This window comes from Lycorma delicatula, chromosome 1, assembly GCF_047948215.1.
Source record: "Lycorma delicatula isolate Av1 chromosome 1, ASM4794821v1, whole genome shotgun sequence".
NCBI lineage: Eukaryota > Metazoa > Arthropoda > Insecta > Hemiptera > Fulgoridae > Lycorma > Lycorma delicatula.
In genome coordinates, this window is record NC_134455.1 from 336497352 (window position 1) to 336503351 (window position 6000).

A 6000-nucleotide genomic window follows, 5' to 3' on the forward strand; every position below is an offset into this window, starting at 1 on the left:
GACAATAGCATCACACAAGAATCCTGCAGAAAACAACACAAAGCTTCTAACATCCACAACACCCACGCGTTACACACCCACACAGCAGTCAAGACAGAAATCTCAAATAATCACACCACTTACCAGTGGCCACCATCAGACGCATGAGCACAGTGTCTCCGGCCTCATCGCACCCAGGCGACCCCCACGACACTCAGGCGGGAACCTGTCCGCCCCCACGCCCTCCGGCGCCATTCCTCATATAATTGCAGCTTCCTCATGATCGTCCTGACGAATCTTTCCAGCGTTCACTGTGCCTAACCTTGTAATAAAATTCATAGGGTATCTTCAGGGCGAAACGTGTGTTCACGTCTCAGGTTGCCGAGCATATCTCTACACTCTATGACGAATCGTGGGGACAGAAAGAATACATGTTGGGGGTCTCTTCCACCTCGCACTCTGGACAATTTTCAGACAGGTCGAGCCCGAATCTATACAAATAAGACCTGAATTCCCTATGACCCGCCAGGAATTGTGTTATCTCAAAACTCAGCGTGCCATGGGTCCTCGGCACCACCCTCTGATGTCCCCAACAAGGCGTTGGGTCCACCTACCCTTTGTGGCCCGGTCCCACCGCTTTTGCCATGTTTGGGTTATCTTTTTTTCTAGTTCTTCAGAAGAATGCTTCCTTTCCTCTAATGGAAATGTTCTCATTTCCCTAGTTCTGCTGCGCCGCATTATCATCAAGTCTACATGCGGGAATCCAGCAATCCCCTCAAAAACCTCCCTGGACACCGTCCTATAGGCGGCCGCTACTGTGATGCAACACCTCCTGTGGATGGATTCCAATTTATCCCTGTACTTGGCAAATCTAACAATGCACACCCACAACTCGGCGCCAACCAATAGTTTTTTCTTCAATAAATTCAAACATTATTTATTTAAAAATACAATGCCATTAGTAAAGTATTATAATGTATAAATAGTAAATGCAGTTAAGGTGTGATAACTGTAAGCTTACAAATGCAAATTTCATTTGGAATATTAATTACAAGTCTATATTCTAACACCAAACAGACTGCTTTATTGCTGTAGTTTCATCAGTTATAGATTATTGCTTAGAGAACCAAATATTTTTTCTCTTATATTTACTTAATGTGACTTAATAAAACAAAGTTTTAGAAAAATTGAAATATTTTTAATTCAAGATAAAGAAAATATTGTAACTGTTCATTAAAATACCACAAAAGTGGTTACAGTTTGATTAAACTATTACCTTAGCTCTTTCCAATATGGTCTCATTTCACCGGGTTAGCTAAAATCCGAGTGAAATTTTTCACCAGCTATAACCTGCAAACAAAACATTTCAGGACATAATTTTATATGATTTTTTTTCCATTTACGTGTAGAATAGATTATGAAAGTCCTGAGAGAACTTCGTGATACATTCTGTATATAAATATACAGGGTCCGGCATATAAATCCGACGATTTTGTAGTAATTGTTATGTTGGTACCACTGTCAATGAGAAGGCGGGAGTGTTGTACATCGACAGGTCTATTCATGCTATTTTAGTAACCAATATGTCGTGGTCGGGTGAACCACGAGCGTTTGTGATTAAAGCCTATTTTAAAAATAATGACTTTGTTATTGTAACAGCGTTTATTTCGCAGACATTTCAATTTAAATCGACACGCGTCTGTTCCTAGTAGGATTACGATATTGTTGTAGGTGAAGAATTTTAGGAACACATCGTTTGCTTTAAAAATAAAACAACATGACGAAAACGGATTGTGAGAACGCCTGAAAACATTAACGCTGTAAGGTTAGCTGTTACGCGGTCTCCACGACGTTCAGCAGCGAGACATGCTGCTGCGCTAGCCATTTGTGATCGAAGTGTACGACGAATTCTTCATGCCAACCTGAAATTCCATTCGTATAAAATGATGTTAGAGCAGCAACTTAATGCAAATGATTGGGCGTCTCGAAAAGCAGTTTGCGAGGTCATCCTCGAAAATGTCCACCAGGATGCCATTATTCTTTTAAGTGACGAGGAACATTTTCATCTGTCAGGATTTATGAATAAACAAAATTACCGTAATTGGACTTGGCATAATCCACGGAAAAATTTTGAAAAACCACTTCACAGTCAATATGTTACAATGTGGTGTGCGGTTTCAAAGTTCAGCATAATTGGCCCATATTTTTTTGAGGAGGTAAATCGCAGAGTAACAGTAACATCTCATCAATGCGTAAACATGTTGAATGAATTTCTACGACCGAAACTGAATGACTTTCAAGGACATGAAATTTTGTTTCAACAGGATGGTGCCACCACCCATACGGCGAGAATCGCAATGGATGTTCTGCGAGAAAACTTTCCTGAACGTTTGATTTCCCGATTTGGCGACATTCCTTGGCCAGCGCGTTCACCTGATCTGGATGTTTGTGATTTTTTTCTGTGGGGGGTATCTCAAACATAAAGTCTACAGTAGTCGACCACAGTCAATTGCAGAACTCAAGGAGGCCATTCAACGAGAAATTGAAGCGGTTCCACAAGTGATGATTGAGCGAGCAATGTCAAATTTTAGAATGAGGTTAAGTGAATGTGTGAGGAGTAATAGAAAACATTTGGACGACATAATATTCAAATAAAAAAAAAATCTATGTAAGTAATTCACTATAAATTGCAAAAATTGATCTTTAATTTGATATATTAAATGTTTTAATAGTACGAAAGAAAGTTTAATTATTATCCCTCAAAAATCGTCAGGTTTATATGCCGGACCTTATATATATATATTTGTATGATAAATTCAAATTTTACTGTTAGGGTAAATAATAAATGTTAAGCATATTGATATTCATGGAAACATTATTCAACTTGCTGATTAATATTCAGCTATACAACACAAATTTGATAAATAGTTAGACGAAAACCACAAAAGTATCACACATCATTTGCAAATCTGTGACTAATGCTCTCTTCAGCAATATGATGTAGGTGATCCTATTTCGACTGAAACTTAGCTAATTTAATTCTTCAGTAATTTAATTCCTCTAAGCTTTCTACTCAGGTTCTTATTTTTTGGTGAATTTTCAGGCAAGATCTCAAAGGAAATTAGAATATGTCAGTGGTTCCCAAACTTTTCCGTGTCATGACGCCCTTTTTCAATTAACATTTTTCCATTGACCCCTACCCTAAGTAAAAGTATGACTACTCGTAAGTAAGAGATAAAAATAAATAAAATAAATAAATGTATCTTCATTATTTTTTACTTTAGTAACACTAAATTAATAATTATAAATGTCTTGGTTCAATTAATTATGAAGCTTTTACAATATTTCGAAGTGCTCCTGGGAAGAGGCCGTGGCTATTCGGGACGCCGCGGCGGACAATTTGGGAATCACTGGCATATGTGATTATTATTAACTTAGATTAAGCTTCAATAACTTCATGAAGATGAGATTTAAAACTACTTAAAACTGTTTTAAATGTTCAAATCTCTGAGATATTCAAAAACTCTTATGTTGTTTAAATTAGGGTTTAAATTGCAGGAAAAAAGATTGTATATAGCATGGCTGAAGAGAAGGATCATGAAGTGTCATGAAGAAATTTGCTGGCCTGATCAAGGAACAGTTACATGAATAAATACTGTAATACTACGTGATCATAATGGTCTGATGCAGTAATTTCCAACAAAATCTCAAAATGGTAGCTGATCCAATCTGTTTCTTTTTAGCCCGGTAACCTGTTTTCCTGTGGCATAGATAATCAACCATGAAGAAAATTGGATTCGAAAAGGGAATGAATTGTAAAATAATCTATAAAAATTTTAATTTGGGGATTATATTTATATTTAAATGTTCTTAAACAAGGCAACTAGTATAGAATATTGAGGTGACAAATCTAATATTAGTTTTTCATGAAAGTACTTTCGCAGGATCCTACATCCTCAGTCATGATTGAAATAATTTTATTACATAATAAAAATTTAAAAATAAAAATATTAAGTAATGAATAAATGAAAATTTAATATTAATTTAAATGAGTGCTGCTATCTATATGTTGCAATTTTTATAAAAGTCTTGCTCAAACATTGTCTGATTGTTTATCAAATTTGTTTGTATTGATATACGTAATATTTTTCTAATATATTTAATTTTTGTCATCTTTATTAATTTCTAATATCTCTAAATTTGTCTTAATATTAGAAATAGTAGTGTATTTCTTGTTTATTAGATAGTTTGCCGTATTAAATAAACCTAATTTATTATTTCTGTAATTTCTATAATCAAAAATCTAGTTTTAAATTTAAAACTAAATTTTAAGAATTTAAATGAAATCAATCAGATTATTAGATTGTTTTTGATTATTAGAATTATTACATTGTTTTAATTTTAAGAAATTAAAAGAAAACACAGATTGTTTATTTATGTCCTAAATTTTAGTTTAAAAATTTAGTTTTAAATTTCATTTTTCCTATATAAATGCCATCACAATCATTATATTTAATTTTATAAATAACACACAGATTGTTTATTTTATTATTATTAGTTTTGTTTTTTAAATATTTTATAATGTGGTTATTAGGTTTGTATGCTGGTTTAAATATTTCCTTATTGTAAGTTTTAGTAATGTTTCTAATGTTATTATTAGTATATGAATACTTTATGTTATGTTATACTCTTTTGTGTCTTATTTTGTGTTGTTTGTAAGGTAATTATTTTGTTATTGTGTTTTGATAGTTGTTTTTTATACATATTATTAATTAATTAATAATAATTAAGTAATCACATCCATTTTCAACTGCTATTTGTTTTATGATGTTTATTTAACTTTTTTTTTGTTATTTTGTGTGTATTTTATTGATCTATTAATCATATTTGTGTGTTAATTTTGTGGGACTAAGGGTGATTTGATTTTTTATGAATTTTTATATTTTAGATGTAGGTTTTCTATATACTGATGTTTCAGTTTGGTTATCCTTGTTTATTTCGATATTGACATCTAAATAACTTAACATTGCATTGTTATCTATTTCAAATTTTCATTATACGAATTTAATTTCTTTAATATTATTAGATGTTTATTGTTTATTATCGGTTTATATATAATGAGAGTATCATCAATATATCGTGTCCATTTTAAAACTTTGTGTATGAGTGATAGAATGTAAAAATTTACCCTCAAAATCCTGTAAATATATATCTGACATAATTGCTGATAGTGGAAATCCCACAGGTAAGGTAGTTTGTTGTGTATGCGGGATCCCGCGAAAGTACTTTCACGAAAAATTAAGGTAAAATATGTCTTATCTCAATATTCTGTACTGGATGCTTTATTTAATATACTTTAAATATATATATATATATATATATATATATATATATATATATATATATTAATTTATTTATTATAAATATAATATTAAAAACAGCTTACAAATATATTATTTGGATTCATCAAACGTTTTCGGTTATTCTGCCATTTTCAGGAAGAATTTATAATAATTTAGAATTAAAATATATAAAAAAAATAAAATTCACATGATTAAATTAGAGACTTAACGATTGATTGTCGTAAGATAAAAATGTTGTAAATATTAAAGCTAAAGACAAAATAATTACGTCCGTTTTGAAAGAGAAACTCTTACATATATTGTTTCCTTATATATATATATTCTGAACAGACCTCGTGTGTGTGTGTGTGTGTGTGTATATATATATATACACGAGGTTTGTTCAAAAAATAACCGAACTTTTTTAATTACGCGCCAACGGAGATATTTAATGACGTGCGGTTGGCAGTATTGTGTTCCGCACAATCTCCTCTGAACCACCCGTTCTTGAATTGTTGATATCTCGTTTAGTTTTTTGGTTATTGTTGTTTGAATACATGTTTGTGTTGGTAGTAATTTTTGTAATGTATGATTTTTTATGATTGAACTTTTGTCTCAATTTCGTAGCCGTAAATCCATCTTTCGTTTCCCGTTACGTTCCTTTCCATGAATGTTTCAT